At 43.2% G+C, this 16,561-nt stretch overlaps 1 protein-coding gene across 1 annotated transcript in view; it reads left to right on the forward strand.

Annotated features, from left to right (window-relative positions):
* Window positions 1-16,561, forward strand: part of clcn2a (chloride channel, voltage-sensitive 2a) — a 49,020-nt gene that overhangs the window by 742 nt on the left and 31,717 nt on the right. Inside the window, exon 1 of the mRNA XM_047162556.2 lies at window positions 1-4,253. This exon is cut by the window's left edge and continues 742 nt beyond it. The gene's annotated coding sequence lies outside the window, so the exon portion shown is untranslated. The remainder of the gene's footprint in view (window positions 4,254-16,561) is intronic.

Genomic DNA, 16,561 nt, shown 5'->3' on the forward strand with positions numbered 1-16,561 from the left:
ACGCTGAATTATTAAAAGAACATAAGAGAAAGTTTTTCGGTGAATTGGGTCAGTGTGTTAGCGCTCAGGGCTTCAGAGCACCTCGTTCTGATGCTACAGGGCTGCTTGGACGTCTGTCTCGCGCGCCAAGGACGCTGTCAGAGACACAAGCCTTAATGAGCACAGAGGTGACTTTACTTACGGGAGACGGCGACGGAGGAATTCATCAAACAGGAAGGCGGTTGTTAAAAAGAGACGTCTTCGCATTACACATTGGAGCAAAATATTGTGGGGAAAAAAAGTAACAGCAATCGAAATCGTTAATCATTACGATACAATAAACGCTTATTTAATGTTCTTTCTATCCTGTGATCTCATCAAACAGCAGAGCATCAACATTCCAGGAAAAGCAGCTGAAAGTTCAAGTTCAATACAAAAATGTTGTGTTTGGTGACAGTGGGCGGGAACTGTGCTCTGATTGGTTACACTGGCATTTTATCACTGTGCTCTGACTGGTTACATTGGTGTGTTGTGGGCGGGAACTGTGCTCTGAGTGGTTACATTGGTGTGTTGTGGGCGGGAACTGTGCTCTGATTGGTTACACTGGCATTTTATCACTGTGCTCTGACTGGTTACATTGGTGTGTTGTGGGCGGGAACTGTGCTCTGATTGGTTATATTGGTGTGTTGTGGGTGGGAACTGTGCTCTGATTGGTTACACTGGCATTTTATCACTGTGCTCTGATTGGTTACACTGGCATTTTGGTTTTGGTTACACTGATTGGTTACATTGGTGTGTTGTGGGCGGGAACTGTGCTCTGAGTGGTTACACTGGCATTTTATCACTGTGCTCTGATTGGTTACATTGGTGTGTTGTGGGCGGGAACTGTGCTCTGATTGGTTATATTGGTGTGTTGTGGGTGGGAACTGTGCTCTGATTGGTTACACTGGCATTTTATCACTGTGCTCTGATTGGTTACATTGGTGTGTTGTGGGCGGGAACTGCGCTCTGATTGGTTACATTGGTGTGTTGTGGGCGGGAACTGTGCTCTGAGTGGTTACACCGGCATTTGATCAGTGGGCTCTGATTGGTTACATTGGTGTGTTGTGGGCAGGAACTGTGCTCTGATTGGTTACATTGGTGTGTTGTGGGCGGGAACTGTGCTCTGACTGGTTACATTGGTGTGTTGTAGGCGGGAACTGTGCTCTGACTGGTTACGCCGGCATTTTATCACTGTGCTCTGATTGGTTACATTGGTGTGTTGTGGGCGGGAACTGTGCTGCAGTCAGTTACAGTGGTGTTTTATGGGTGGGAACTGTGCTCTGATTGGTTACAGTGCCATGCTGTGGGCATGAACTGTGCTCTGATTGGTTCCAGAATCATTTGATAAATATTTTTCTTGCTAATGTTAATATCACGGCATTTCATTCTGAATTGTTAGCATTTTCACACATTCTCAAGTCCTTCATGTTTGTTCCCGGGGAAAGGACACATGCGTCCAAAAACAAGGCTTCCTACAGGACAGCTGGAGAGATCAGTGTGATTTCCTTTAAAAAAAACTGTAAAAGCCATCGTGGAGTATTAAGGTGTCTTAATGTATCCGTGGTGGTGGTGGTGGTGGTGGTGGTGGTAATCTGTGTGTTAAACACTGTGTTGTAGATAATCGTGTCAGGACACGTCAGATAATGCAGAGCACGCCCTTCTGTTTGCCTGACATGTCCTTTCACTCACAAACCTGAAACGTACATTCACGCAAACACGTGGGCGAATGGCGTGTGTGTGTGTGTGTGTGTGTGTGTGTGTGTGTGTGTGTGTGTGTGTGTGTGTGCATCTTTCCCACACACACTCAGAATTTTCATCAACTTCAGATCAGAAACAGAGCACAAGGCTCTTAATGCCTGGTGGGAAAATCTGGTTTATAACATAATATTGTCTCTCTCTCTCGCCCTCTGTCTCTCTCTCTCTCTCTCTCCCTCTGTCTCTCTCTCTCTCTCTCTCTCCTAAGTGTTTGATTTATGTTAAGTGCTGTTTTCGTGCACTAACCACTAATTAGCTGATTAAATAATTAAACAGCAGCCTGTTGTTGATTTAGTGAATGAGCTGTGATGGTGCAGAGCCTGGTTCTGCTGGTAAAGTTGATCATACTTGTTTGTGTTTGTACTAGCGTTAGCGTTTGTTATGCAGCTCAACATTTCCCAAATGCTCTGAAAGCTTCCGAGTGGTTGAAATCTCTACTCGCTCCTCTTTATTCTGTCTGAGCTGTGACCTCACTGACGGAGAAGGGAAAAAACCTCTGAGACCTCCGCTGAGAAAGCGAGAGTCGCCATGAACCGGAGACCGTTACACCCTGAGGAGACGCTAAGCATGTCACCTTTAACTATGAAACTTCAGTCAGCAACAGAAAACAGACTGCTAATGATACACGAAAGAAAGAAAGAAATATAAGAACTACAAAAGGAAACAATAGACAGAGGGAGAAGCCGAACGGATGGAAGAAAAGGAAAGAGAAAAAGGAATGATTTATAAAAAGATAGAAATAAAAGTACATCGGAAAAACTAGAACAATCAAAGGAAAGAAAGAAAGAAAGTAAGAATTGATTGGGGAAAGGACGAGGAAAGAAGACAGAAATGAAAAAATCAGAAGAAGGAATAGTGAATGGATGGATGGAGGGATGAAAAAGCAAAACGTCAAGAATACAGAATGGAAAGAAAGACAGAAAAGCAACAAGAAAAGCCAGAAGAAGGAAGAGAGAAAAAGAAAAATGAACGAGAAAGAAATTTTTTAAATTGTAGATAAACTGAATGAAAGAAAAATGGATGGATAAAAGAAAGAAAGAAAGGAAGAAGACAACCAGAAACGTCAAAAGAAGGAAAGGGCGAAAGAAAGAAAGAAAGAAAGAAAGGATGGATAAAAAAGAAAGAAAGAAAAACCAACTAAGAAATAGAACTAGAAAAAACAAAACAATGAAAGAACTGATTTTTTTGAAGGAAAGGAGAGCTCGGACAAAATCAAAAGAAAAATATTTACACACCGATGAAAGAAGAGAAAAGTAGGAAACAAAGAAAGGATGGACGAGAAAGACGGAAGGATGAAAGGGAGGAAGACTCGGAAAGAAAAACCTAAAGAGAGAAAAAAAAGAGCAAAAAAAAAAAACCCCACCAGAAAGACTGCAAACGGACAGAAGTGATAGAGGTGTGGGTGAAATCGAGGCTGCTGATTGGTCGGCTGATCATTAAACACGTCACCTCTGCGTGACCTCTGCACGTACAGATCGTGTAAGACAGGAAGAGCGTGTGTGCTGCGTTCTGCAGTCACTACGAGCGTGTGAGCGAGAAGAAGAAGAAAAATAAACACTACAAACAAGCGTAAAAAATCCTGGCGCCCTGCTGCTCGGTGCTAACGTGTTGTTAGCGTGTTAGCATATTTGGCTCTTTTTAAAGGGTCTATAAATAAAGCGCAGGTTACGCTACATAAACCTGCTCGCGCTGAGTCACCGTCAGCGCCTCACAATTTATAAAAATACTTTAAATATTGATTTTTTTTATTTTTTCCTCCACACATTTAGCACTACCTTCCACCCACTTGCTGAAATCAGGGACATGAGGACAGATTCCACGGGCGATTCGCGCGCTAATTAAAGCTGCAACCATGTTGAGCTTTTAAAGGGTGGCGTGATATCTCAGGTACGCCGGCGACGGAACCGAGCTACTGGTGAACTTTAGCGAGCGAGGAACTGGAGTGGGATTTAATTCTCATTTAATTCTCATTTCTGTTTCAATCCCCGTGGGCAAGAGAAAGCAGTTTGTGCTGCGTTCTCGCTGCACATTGCAGTAGTGACTCAGCTCAAGGAGTTGTGTTCAGTTGTGCGTGTGTGTGTGTGTGTGTGTGTATGAAGTAGGAGAAGCACAGTAGTGTTATAAATAGAGAAATGAAGCAGCCCACGGAGCGAGGACGCAGTGCTGCACTCGGTTGTGACGGGCGAAAGCAGCTTTAGAAGAGATAACGAAGCCGATGAAGGCGATGACGGCCTCGTCGGCTTTCACACAGGTGGAGGATTCGGGAGTCGAGGTGGAGATTCTGGAAAACATCTGGTTTCGACTCGAGGACAGACTGCAGGTCGTATCTGGTGTAAAAACAAAGCAAACTGCTGTGATAAAGTCACGGGGTGCGACTGAGGGTGACGGGATCGGGCATTAACCACTCTAAACCGCAATTAAATACCTTCTACACACAAAGGTTCTCACAGGTTCTCACAGGTTCTCACAGGTTCCTGGTAAGAGTTTTGTTTTTATTTTATTTTCCTATCTTAAGATTTCTTTTGTAATTAATTGAATCATTCTGTATTTGTTTGTTTCTTCTATATTTTTTTTTTTTGCTGTCTCACTGGAGCCTTTGTTTATTTCATTGAATTTTTTAAAATGTTCTGTACTTATTTATTTACTTACGTATGCATGTATCTATCTATCTATCTATCTATCTATCTATCTATCTATCTATCTATCTGTCTATCTTTTATTTGTTTGTTTTTTTGCCTGGTAACATTTGTTTTATTTCTTTTCATTATTGGTTCATTTGGTTACTCACTTATTCAGTTATTTATGAGTTTTGCGTTTTTTTTTTTTTTAAACACTTAAAATAAAAACCCGTGCTACGTTAATATAACTAATACAACACCGTGACGTATACGTATACAGCCCCCTCCGAAACTATTGGAACGGCGAGGGCGATTGGCGTGTTTGTGTTCCAGACCGAAATTTGTGCTTGAGATTAAAAGACGGAGATGAGACGAGAGTTTAGGGTTTCAGCTTTTATTTCCTGGTGTGTATATCCAGACGCATTTTTTTAGGCGAGCAAAAGTACAGGACCAGATAATAACACATTAGAAGTAAATGAAAGTAAATAACACGTAATATTTGTTTGCATTTCTTTTACTCGGAGTAACTGCATCACTCCTGACACCAAACTGCTGTTTCTTCTTCTGTGAAGCTTCTCCAGGTTTCTCCTGCAGCTTCTGTCAGTAGTTGTGTGTTTCGGGGGTTTCTCCCTTCAGTCTCCTCTTCAGGAGGTGAGATGATCAGTTGGGTGAAGGTCTGGTGATGGACTTGTCCAGTCTAAAACCTTCCACTTTCCCCCTGATGAAGTCCTGTGTTGAGGTGGAAGTGTGTTCTGGATCGTTGTCTCGCTGCATGATGAAGTTCCTCCTGATTCATTCGGATGCGTTTCTCTGTAAAACGTTCCTGTGAACTTCTGAGTTCATTCTGCTGCTCCATCATGAGTTCATCAATAAAGATCAGTGAGAACGTTCCAGAAGCAGCCGTGCAAGCCCAAGCCATGATGCTACCTCCACCATGTTCCACAGATCAGCTCGTATGTTCTGGATCATGATCAGATCCTTTCTTTCTCCACACTTTGGTCTTCCCATCACTTTGGTAGAGGTTCATCTCGGTTCCCGAACTTTTGAGGCTGGTCTCTGTGTTTCTTTGTGAATTCCAGTCTGGTTTTCTGATTCTCGCTGCTGATGAGCGGTCTGCATCTTGTGGTACGGCCTCTGTATTTCTGCTCTCGAAGTCTTCTTCTAGCGGTGGATTGTGAGACCTTCACCCCGCCCTGTGGAGGTTGTTGGTGATGTCACTACCTGTTGTTTTGGGGTTTTTCTTCACAGCTCTCGCAGTGTTTCTGTCGTCAGTGTTGTTCCGTGTCTGTTCCTCAGTACACCAGCGGGTTCTTTCTTTTTCAGGACATTCCAAATTGTTGTATTGGCTATACCCAGTGTTTGTGCAATGCCTCTGATTGACTTTCCCTCTTTTCTCAGCTTCAAAATGGCTCGCTTTTCTCCCACAGACAGCTCTCTGCTCCTCATGTTGGTTTACAAACGCAGTCTTTACAGGCGAAACTTAAACTCAAACCAAGAGTAGACATTCAGAGCTATTTATTGTTTAAACACTAAATATAACGGGACACACCGGGGTAACAAGAAACGCCTGTCAGTTACATGTTCTAGTATTTAGTGTAGATCGTGTAACACATCTAGATAGAAATACCAGGAAATAAAAGCTGAAATCCTAAACTCTCTTCTCATATCCATCTTTTGATCTCCAACCCAAACGTCTTCAGCTTACAGCAAAAACAAATGAATCGGCCTCGCCGTTCCAATACTTTCAGAGGGGACTATGACAAAACAGATTTCTACAATACAAGATATTTGTTTACAAACTGGAAATTGCTTTAAAAAGGGGGGGGGGGGGGGGTTGATACTTGTCTACAAAATAAATCATTTGAAACTAAAAGGAGGTAAAATTAAATAAAATTAAAACAAAAAAATTAAAACAAGAATTAATTTTTATAGTATTCTAATAATAATAATAATAATAATAATAATAATAATAATAACAAATTACAATTCTAAAGATTGTTAAGAACTGCTTCTGCGAACAGGTTATATAATAAATACATTAAATTGGCATTATACCACCAAATCACTTTCAAACATACAGGCTCCGCCTTCAGACTTTAGGCCACACCCCCTGCCAGAGTAATTTTGGCTGTGAGTATTTCTCTCACTTTGACTTCACGTGCCTTTGTCCGTGTTTATGGATATCAGCGTGTCACACGGCGCCGGAACATACATCAGCGTCAACAGAAACACATCGAGGTGTTTGAGACGCACAGTTTTATTGCTTTTTCCCTCTTTTCTCTACGTTTGTGGACGAGACACGGCATGAATATTTATCGACTCTCGCACCAGTAGTCTTCGCTTCCGTCAGATCGTGATGGACAGCTGCACACTTGAGCATTTCTATTCAGAAGAGATGGAGGAAATGGGAAAAGAACGAAAGTGTTATGAGACAGAATGTCTCGACTTTTCTCTCTCTCTCTCTCTCTCTCTCTCTCTTGCTCGCTCTCTCTCTCTCTCTCTTACTCTCTCTCTCTCTCTCTCTCTCTCTCTCTTTCTCATCATAGGAAAATGTTTAAACTACACTAGCTACACTAAACTATGTTAGCATATTTCAGGTTGTTTTTGAGTGCTCCATTTTTGTCGTTTGTGTGTGTGTGTGTGTGTGTGTGTGTGTGTGTGTGTGTGTGTGTGTGTGATGAGACTACATGATGAGGCTGCGTGTTCGAGTGCGATGGATAGAAACGAGGCCATTTCTCTCGGCCCGCTTTCCCTATCGGTGTGAGGATCAATACGGTGTTACACAAAATGGTGGCCGGCCATCGAACTTCACATCGATCAGTGGCTCCAGTGTTCACTCCTTCTGCCCTGGCCACTTCATTATAGAGCCTGGAACACTGTGTGTGTGTGTGTGTGTGTGTGTGTGTGCGTGCGCTAGTCGTGACACGGCATGTGAAATTCACTCTAGGTCTACACAAAAATCCAACATGACCAAAATAAATAAATAAATCCAACCGCTTCTCACTTTGTCCCATTTATAAACGTGGAACGACTTTTCGATGATGTCACGGTTAAAAAATATTTGAAAAAGACAAGCACGGTTCACAAGCGTTTCACCTCCAACCCATTGGAATGCCTCCGGTTAAAGCAAAGGTGCAGTCGTACAGCGTTTCCCACTCGATGTCGGGAAACGCGTCACGTTACGGAAGAAAACTGCATAAAAACGGTCATTCCGTGTTGTGTATTTTCGGTGCTTAGCATAACGCTAACAGTAACGTCTTGTTTCAGTAGCGTTTTGCATGTCGTTACATAGCATGAGGAAGTAGAACGTAAACGTTAGCTACGTTAGCTGTAACAAAGCGATTAGAAGTCGCACACGTTTAGCGTCTCCATGCGGTTGTGCCTAATTAGCCATGTTAGCCATAGAGATGCTAAAATGTTACATTAGCGTACAGTATGTTTGGTGTCTGCTTCGGTCCAGTGTCTCATATATTACTTTTTCTCACAAGGATACACAAAGCGAAACTGCATTAAATAGCTCTGGATTTTCAGTAAATTCCTAAAATTTTGTTTAAATCATTCTGAAAACGTCTCAGACTTTTCCCTCAGAGAGATCAAAGCTAAAATTAGTCTTGCTCCGGCAGACCTGAAAATTCTCCCAGCTACAAAGAAAAGTGAGTTAGCCAGCCCGCTATTTTCTATTTTTTTCTTTTCGAGGCCCGGTAGTGTTGAAAATATATTAATAATATATATGAAAGGTGTTCCTCAAGGCTCTGTGTTACGGCCACTTCTCTGGCGTCAGTCAACATAACACACATAAGTGTTTATTTCATCAGGACGCACTATTACATTTTTCAAAGGAGCAACAACACGAGTGAAATATCCACGAGTGAATGTTTAAAGTTCAGAATGTGTTCTCTTCAACACGTCGTTAAAAACGCGGTCATATTGCGATTACGTCTCTGCTTATTCAATACTTTATTCACTTTATTTTTGTTTGTTTTTGTTTGTTCATAATATGCTTATTTACTATTATTGTATTTTTTATTATTGTATATTTGTATATTTTGTATATAATTTATGTCTCTGCTCCTTCCTTACTAAATTTTGATGATGACGAAGACTTAACAGGTGGATGAGGACTGGAAAGGATAACAACTTTTACACTCACGCACACACACACGCACACACACACACACACACACTCCCAGATGGTGTAATGACTGGTGCTGTAATGTTGATGAGCCTCTTGAGTTCTTTTTTGCTAAGAGAAGAGGTAGTCGTCCGTGTGTGTGTGTGTGTGTGTGTGTGTGTGTGTGTGTGTGTGTGTGTGTGCGTGTGTGTGTGTGTGTGTCTAGAGGAGAATGTGAAGATGACCCCTGTGGTGACAGCGAGGTGAGCTACAGGCCTGCCGCTGAGTCTCGGCCGTCTTTATAATAAATTAACATTCAGTGATTCACGCTGTAGCAAAACAACAGAAAGCTGCCAGTTCAAACGACTTCTTTAAGTGAAACACCAGAAACATATCTGTTACGTCTCCGGTCACGTCTCCGGTCTCCGGTCACGTCTCCGGTCACGTCTCCGGTCACGTCTCCGGTCTCCGGTCACGTCTCCGCTCACGTCTCCGCTCACATCTCCTCATGCCCCAGGATGGAGCTTGGGCTCGTAAATATATGTAATAGATATTTTAAAATATACGGAGCTTCTTCTGTCTTTGTCTGCCCAAGCTGGGGCTTCTTCTGTCCAATCTGAGATTTCTTCTGTCCAATCTGAGACTTTTTTCGGCCCAAGCTCGGGCTTCTTCCTCTGCCCAAGCTGAGGCTTCTTCTGCCCAGGCTGAGGCTTCTTCTGCCCAGGCTGAGACCTCTACTTCTGCCCAAGCTGAGACTTCTTCCTCTGCCCAAGCTCAGACTTCTTCTTCTGCCCAAGCTGAGACTTTTCTTCTGCCCAAGCTCAGACTTCTTCTCCTGCCCAAGCTGAGACTTCTTCTCCTGCCCAAGCTGAGACTTTTCTTCTGCCCAAGCTCAGACTTCTTCTCCTGCCCAAGCTGAGACTTCTTCTTCTGCGTCTTAATCTTAACAGCAAAGGGCCGGTGTGGGCCCAGGCTTACATTCCACCCAAGCAGGACCCACACCTGATTCCACCCGTTTAATCAGTTGAGCTCGGCTTTCAGTAGACTCAGTAGTGGTTTCTGCTTGGTTGGAATGAAAACCTTAACCTACTCCGGCCCTTTCCGGATTGGACACCCCTTGTCTAAGCTGTAAGGGCATTTTCTACCCAGATGAGGCTTCTGCAGCCCAAATAGAAGCTTTTATATGCCCAAGATGAGGCTTTTTCTTATGCTTTATCTACAGCGGATCTAAAAAGTATACACACCCCTGTTAAAATCTCGGGATTTTGTGATGTAAAAAAAAAATGAAACCAGCATAAATCGTGTCAGAACCTTTTATATCTTTACTGTAAAATGTTAACCTGTTCATTAAAGTGAAAAGCAATAAGAATCATTTCAGGTATAAAAAAAAAAAAGAAAAAAAAAAAAAAGAAAAAAAGAAAAAAAAACACCTCCAATACCCAGCCTGCATAAATGTCCACACCCTTTTATCATCAGAATCAACCAATCACATTCAAACTCATGTTCAACACTTATTAGTGTACACCTGCCATCACTTAAAGTCACTGATTAACCCCAAATAAAGTCCAGCTGTTCCGATGAACACTGTAAAGACGATCATAGAGAAGTGGAGAGGATATTGCTCGACAGTGACACTACAAACAGCAGCATGTCAATCTAAAATTCATGAGACGATCAGGAGAAACCGGTCAGGGAGGCTGCCAAGAGGCCTACGGCAACATTAAAATAATTGCAGCGATTTCTGTACTGTTACAAGTTCTGGTTCCTCCCTACATGTAGCAACAATCTCTGGAATTCTTTATATCTCTGGGCGATGGGGTAGGGTGGCAAGACGGAAGAATACATCCAGGCTCTACAATCCGTGTGGAATAACGTTTTCTCGTCTGAAGAGACCGAAGCGTTTAGTTTCTGCGAGTAAGAATGGGAAAATATTGCTAAGTCAAGACGCTCCAAACTGACCGCCTCTTACCCAATAAGATCGCCCGCTGTGAGAAAATTTAAAGCTGCTTCAACTAATATTAGTTTAGGGGTGTGCAAACTTTATACAACCAGGTTATTGTACTTTTTTTATTTTTCATTTTCCCCCACAAAAAAAAAAAAGATTCTTATTGTATTTCACTTTAATTGCTTTAATTTAATTCATGTTAAAAATAAAGATTAAAAAAAAAAAGGTTCCGACATGATTCATGTTTAAATAATGTTGAATTAATTAATTATTTATTTTATTTTCTTTTTTGCATCGCAAAAAAACAGCCATTTTAGCAGGGGTGTGTAGACTTTTTATATCCGCTGTGCGTCAAGTCTTCTTTTGCGTAAGCAGAGGATTCCTCGGCCCTAGCTGAATCTTCTCTGGGCGTGGTCCGCTCTGGCTCCTCCCACTCCTTCAATCTGCTCATATTAGGATGGTTTCGTCGCCGAACCTGACGCCCGAGACGCAGTCGGCTTTCTTCGATTTTCTTTTCTTTTCGAGATCGTTGCCGTCGCCTCTGGGGCTCACGTCCTCCGTTTAGCTCCTTCTGACAGAGCTGCGGTTTCCCTTGAGCTAACGGTGTGCAATCCCAAATGTGCTAGCAAACAGCGACTTAATCTCACGTGAGCATGTAGTGGCACATCGACCCCTGTGAGATATCAGCGTGCCGTATCGTAGTACGGCCTCAGCTTGGGATATTACCGGAATATCCTTCACGCCGACTGTGTGTCAGATCTTCCTCACACCACCACCTGGAGGGTCAGACATTAGACTAATGGGATTAGAGTGATCATTTTTTTTATTTATTTATTTTTGAGATGAGATGAGATGAGATGAGATGCTGACACCTCTGGAGCTCTGCAGCCCTAATCTAATACACCCTGCTCGCTCCATTAGACTTATTGATGCAGATGAAGGGCTGAAGGTTGCTTCTTAAAGGCAGTGGGAACTTTCCCTTTAACGCACACCTTTGGAGTGGATGTTCTAAGCTTATCTAAGTTTATCTCACTGCGCAGCCTCAGAAATCCAGTGTGTGTTTCGGTACATTGAGAAAATTTCCCGGCACATTAAGAGATAAGGCTGGAAGCGACGTGAAGATTTAGCACAATTAAAGTCTAAAGCCCAGGGCCTGATCTGATCTCTGTTTAATGTTTTCGGAAGAAAAAGAAATAAAAAGCTCCGCTTCAGTGCATCATAGCTTTAAATAAAAACTCTTCGGTTCCCAGGCCGTGAGTTCCCCGTGGTGGAGAACACATTAGAGTGATGGAGTGATGTAATGCTGCACGCTGAGCTGATCGCTTATTACAGGGGGAAATCAAAATTATTTATAGAGCACTTCTCATATACATGTGGTAGCTCCGAGTGCGGTGAAAATGTTCAATGGTAATAGAACACACACGGGGGCGTAGGCGTAAAGGAAAGGTTACTCCGCGTTCTACTTCGTAGAAACGTTTTATTTATCGTTTTTAATTGCTGCCACTTTGTGTTATACTGTTATACTTCATCGGTGTTAGAAAGGTAAAATAAAGCAAATAAAATGTTCAGATTCAAAGAATTTATGTTACATGATTGGGTCTTGTAGTGCGAGAGAAGAATAATGAGCGCTGGATATCTGGACTGAAGCAGTAAAAAAATCAGTGTTGGATAGATCACATACTATGCATAAGACTAGTTATTATTATTATTATTATTATTATTATTATTATTATTATTATTTACAGCAGCTCTTTTCAGCCGTTTATATTAATGCGCTCGTTACATTAATACGTTAACGTTTCTATAGCAACGGCTCATTCACAGGGACTCGTACAGCGAAAGTTCCACATTTATTTAACATGCAAGGAAGGAGTCTCCGGTGTCAGCGCTGTGTATCAGTCCGAGGTAAAGCTTCACCCTAAGCTTCAATGAAACAAAGGCAATATTTGGTGTGTTGACCCTGTGCTTTAAAAAAATAAAAACAAAAGTCGTAGTCTCCGGTACAATTGGTGTGGTTTAATAAGGAAGTGAGCTGTAAGTGTTATCGTGCGTGTTGCAGAACCAGACTCGCTTCCAGACTCTCGCTCTCACTTCTTATTTTTTGCAGCGAAACCCGGCAGCCTTCGCCGTGTGATTATTGTCTGAAAAGTGTCTCTTACCTCTCAATACCCTGCTTTCTTTACTGACACACAAACATTATTCTGCGACGTTTAATCTCGTGCTGGAGAACGAATATTTGGGAAGCGAAAATGTTTTCTGTACCAACTCGATAATGTAGAAGTCATAAAATAAAATAAAAAAAATGTATAAGAAAGTTTGTGCTGAAAATAAATAAATAAATAAAAAATGGGGTGCTAAAACTTTTGCACAGTACTGTATAAATAAACGGATCTACTGTACAGTATGACATGCTGTTTAATGAATTGCGATCGTTGGTGAATCGCTGTGTTATAAGAGGAATAAAACGCTTGAGGATGTGCTGTTAAAGAGAAGTGATGTATAAAAGGAAAATACATATCCCCAATAGTTGTGAGTTTGATCTATCGAGTGTAGTGCAGATTTAACGCCGATCACGCGAGAGTGGGAGTGAGTGGGTCGAGGCTGTGTAAAAAAATGAGGAGGAGGAGGAAGAGGAGGAGGAGTTTGGACCCATCTGAGCTGAGCGAAGCTACTTTACTTTCTCTACAAGGTGCATCTGCTCATGCGAGAGAGAGAGAAAGAGAGAGAGAGCGAGCGAGAGAGAGAGAGCGAGAGAGAGAGAGAGAGAGAGAGAGAGCGGGGAGTCTGCAGTAATCGTGATGTACATCTCAATGTAGTGCTGGTGGCAGCTTCTAACATCAGAGAGAGCAAGTGAGAGAGAGAGAGAGAGAGAGAGAGAGATAGAGAGGGAAAGAGAGGGACAGAGAGAGAGAGGGGGAGAGAGAGAGAGGGGGAGAGAGAGAGAGAGAGAGAGAGGATATGGAACGAGAGGGAGTGATGCAGAATTGGAAATGAGACAGATCAGAAAAGAGGACGAGAGAAATAAGAGGAGATATGAAGTGATGCAAGAGAAATAGAGAGATAGAGTGAATGAGACTGTGAGAGATAAAGAGGTTCTAATAGAGAGAAAAGGAGAAGAAGGACAGATGGAAAGTGAGGCGGAGGAACTGAAAAAGGAGTGACAATGAGAGAGACAGAGGGTGAGAGTGGGGGCAAGAGAGCAAGAGTGTAGAACAGAAAGAGAGGGAGGAAGAGATTGGAAAGTGAAGAGGTGAGATTGAGGAAGGGGGGAGATGAGAGATGGAGGGAAAGAGGGAAGAACATCCTCAAAGAGGAGAGGGAGAGGTATAAAAAAAAGAGAAAGTAAAAACACAGAGAGAGAGAGAGGTAGAGTGATGGTTTTTGAATACATTTTAATTAAAGGTTACAGATCATATTAGAGACAGTGAGAGAGACAGAGAGACAGAAAAGAGAGACAGAAAAGAGAGACAGACAGAGAAACTGAGAGAAAGACAGGCAGAGACAGAATGAGAGAGAGCTGGAGAGAGAGAGAATAACTGCACATGTGCAAACACATAATATTTGGAACAAATATCTGGGGTGTATTCGGGGTGTATCTGGGGTGTATTTGGGGTATATTCCGGGTGTATTCGGGGTGTATTTGGGGTGTATTGGGGGGGGTATCTGGGGTGTATTCGGGGTGTATTCGGGGTGAATTGGGGTGCAATTGGGGTGTATTGGGGGTTTATTTGGGGTGTATTCGGGGTGTATTCGGGGTGTATTGGGGATGTATTTGGGGTGTATTCGGGGTGTATTGGGGATGTATTTGGGGTGTATTCGGGGTGTATCTGGGGTTAATTTGGGGTGTATTGGGGATGTATTTGGGGTGTATTCGGGGTGTATCTGGGGTGTATTGGGGATATATTCCGGGTGTATCTGGGGTGTATTCGGGGTGTATTTGGGGTGAATTGGAGATGTATCTGGGGTGTATTCGGGCTGTATCTTGGGTTTATTTGGGGTGTATTGGGGATGTATCTGGGGTGTATTCGGGGTGTATTCGGGGTGTATCTGGGGTGTATTCGGGGTGTATCTGGGGTGTATTCGGGGTGTATTCGGGGTGTATCTGGGGTGTATTCGGGGTGTATTCGGGGTGTATCTGGGGTGTATTCGGGGTGTATTTGGGGTGAATTGGGGATGTATTCGGGGTGTATCTGGGGTTTATTTGGGGTGTATTTGGGGTGTAGACTAAGACTCACTCTAACTGAATGTACTGAATGACAATTTTGACGACAACAACAACAGTGACATCACAGCACTGCTGTAAACAAGAGTGTGTGTGATTTATAAATAATTAAATGCAATAAAATGACAAAAAAAAAAACCTTCCGTGCTAATTAATGCAGTTTGTCTCAGGAGAAAGTGTGTTATGTAAAATGTACACAAATGTAATCTATTCAACACAAATCTATTCAAACTGTACATTCACGTGTTCTTTCAAATGAAAATATAACCGAAATTTATTTTTAAACAAACAAACAGACAAACAGCGTAACTGTCATTATTTCTGACTTGTTTTAGTTCCCGAGAGACGGGGAGAAGAATCCCGGGTGTAAAGATGTAAAGTTTATGTGTGTTTTGAATGTAGTTGAACATGTTAAAAATTAGCCCCGGGGTTCCCGGTTCGATCCTGAGCATGGGTTACTGTCCGCGTGGGTTTCCTCCCGCCTCCCAAAAACATGCAGTAGGTTTATTAGCCCCTTGGTGTGAATGAGTGTGTGAATGAGTGTGTGCATGAGTGTGTGCATGAGTGTGTGCATGAGTGTGTGCATGAGTGTGTGAATGAGTGTGTGCATGAGTGTGTGCATGAGTGTGTGCATGAGTGTGTGCATGAGTGTGTGCATGAGTGTGTGCATGAGTGTGTGAATGAGTGTGTGAATGAGTGTGTGCATGAGTGTGTGCATGAGTGTGTGCATGAGTGTGTGAATGAGTGTGTGCACAGTGCTCTGTGGTGGACTGGCATCTCCTCCAGGATGTTTTCCCACTTTACACCCAGTATTCCCAGGATCCACCATGACCCTGACCAGGACAAACTGCTTGCTGAAGATGATGTATAAGAGCGGACCTGCGTGTATAAGAGCGTACCTGCGTGTATAAGAGCAGACCTGCGTGTATAAGAGCGGACCTGCGTGTATAAGAGCGTACCTGCGTGTATAAGAGCGGACCTGCGTGTATAAGAGCGGACCTGCGTGTATAAGAGCAGACCTGCGTGTATAAGAGCAGACCTGCGTGTATAAGAGCGGACCTGCGTGTATAAGAGCAGACCTGCGTGTATAAGAGCGTACCTGCGTGTATAAGAGCAGACCTGCGTGTATAAGAGCGGACCTGCGTGTATAAGAGCAGACCTGCGTGTATAAGAGCGGACCTGCGTGTATAAGAGCGGACCTGCGTGTATAAGAGCAGACCTGCGTGTATAAGAGCAGACCTGCGTGTATAAGAGCAGACCTGCGTGTATAAGAGCGTACCTGCGTGTATAAGAGCGTACCTGCGTGTATAAGAGCGTACCTGCGTGTATAAGAGCGTACCTGCGTGTATATGAGCGGACCTGCGTGTATAAGAGCGGACCTGCGTGTATAAGAGCGGACCTGCGTGTATAAGAGCGTACCTGCGTGTATAAGAGCGTACCTGCGTGTATAAGAGCGTACCTGCGTGTATAAGAGCGTACCTGCGTGTATAAGAGCGTACCTGCGTGTATAAGAGCAGACCTGCGTGTATAAGAGCGGACCTGCGTGTATAAGAGCGGACCTGCGTGTATAAGAGCAGACCTGCGTGTATAAGAGCAGACCTGCGTGTATAAGAGCAGACCTGCGTGTATAAGAGCGTACCTGCGTGTATAAGAGCGTACCTGCGTGTATAAGAGCGTACCTGCGTGTATAAGAGCGTACCTGCGTGTATATGAGCGGACCTGCGTGTATAAGAGCGGACCTGCGTGTATAAGAGCGGACCTGCGTGTATAAGAGCGTACCTGCGTGTATAAGAGCGGACCTGCGTGTATAAGAGCGGACCTGCGTGTATAAGAGCGTACCTGCGTGTATAAGAGCAGACCTGCGTGTATAAGAGCAGACCTGCGTGTAT

The sequence above is a fragment of the Ictalurus punctatus genome, chromosome 20 (assembly GCF_001660625.3).
Source record: "Ictalurus punctatus breed USDA103 chromosome 20, Coco_2.0, whole genome shotgun sequence".
NCBI classification, from domain to species: domain Eukaryota; kingdom Metazoa; phylum Chordata; class Actinopteri; order Siluriformes; family Ictaluridae; genus Ictalurus; species Ictalurus punctatus.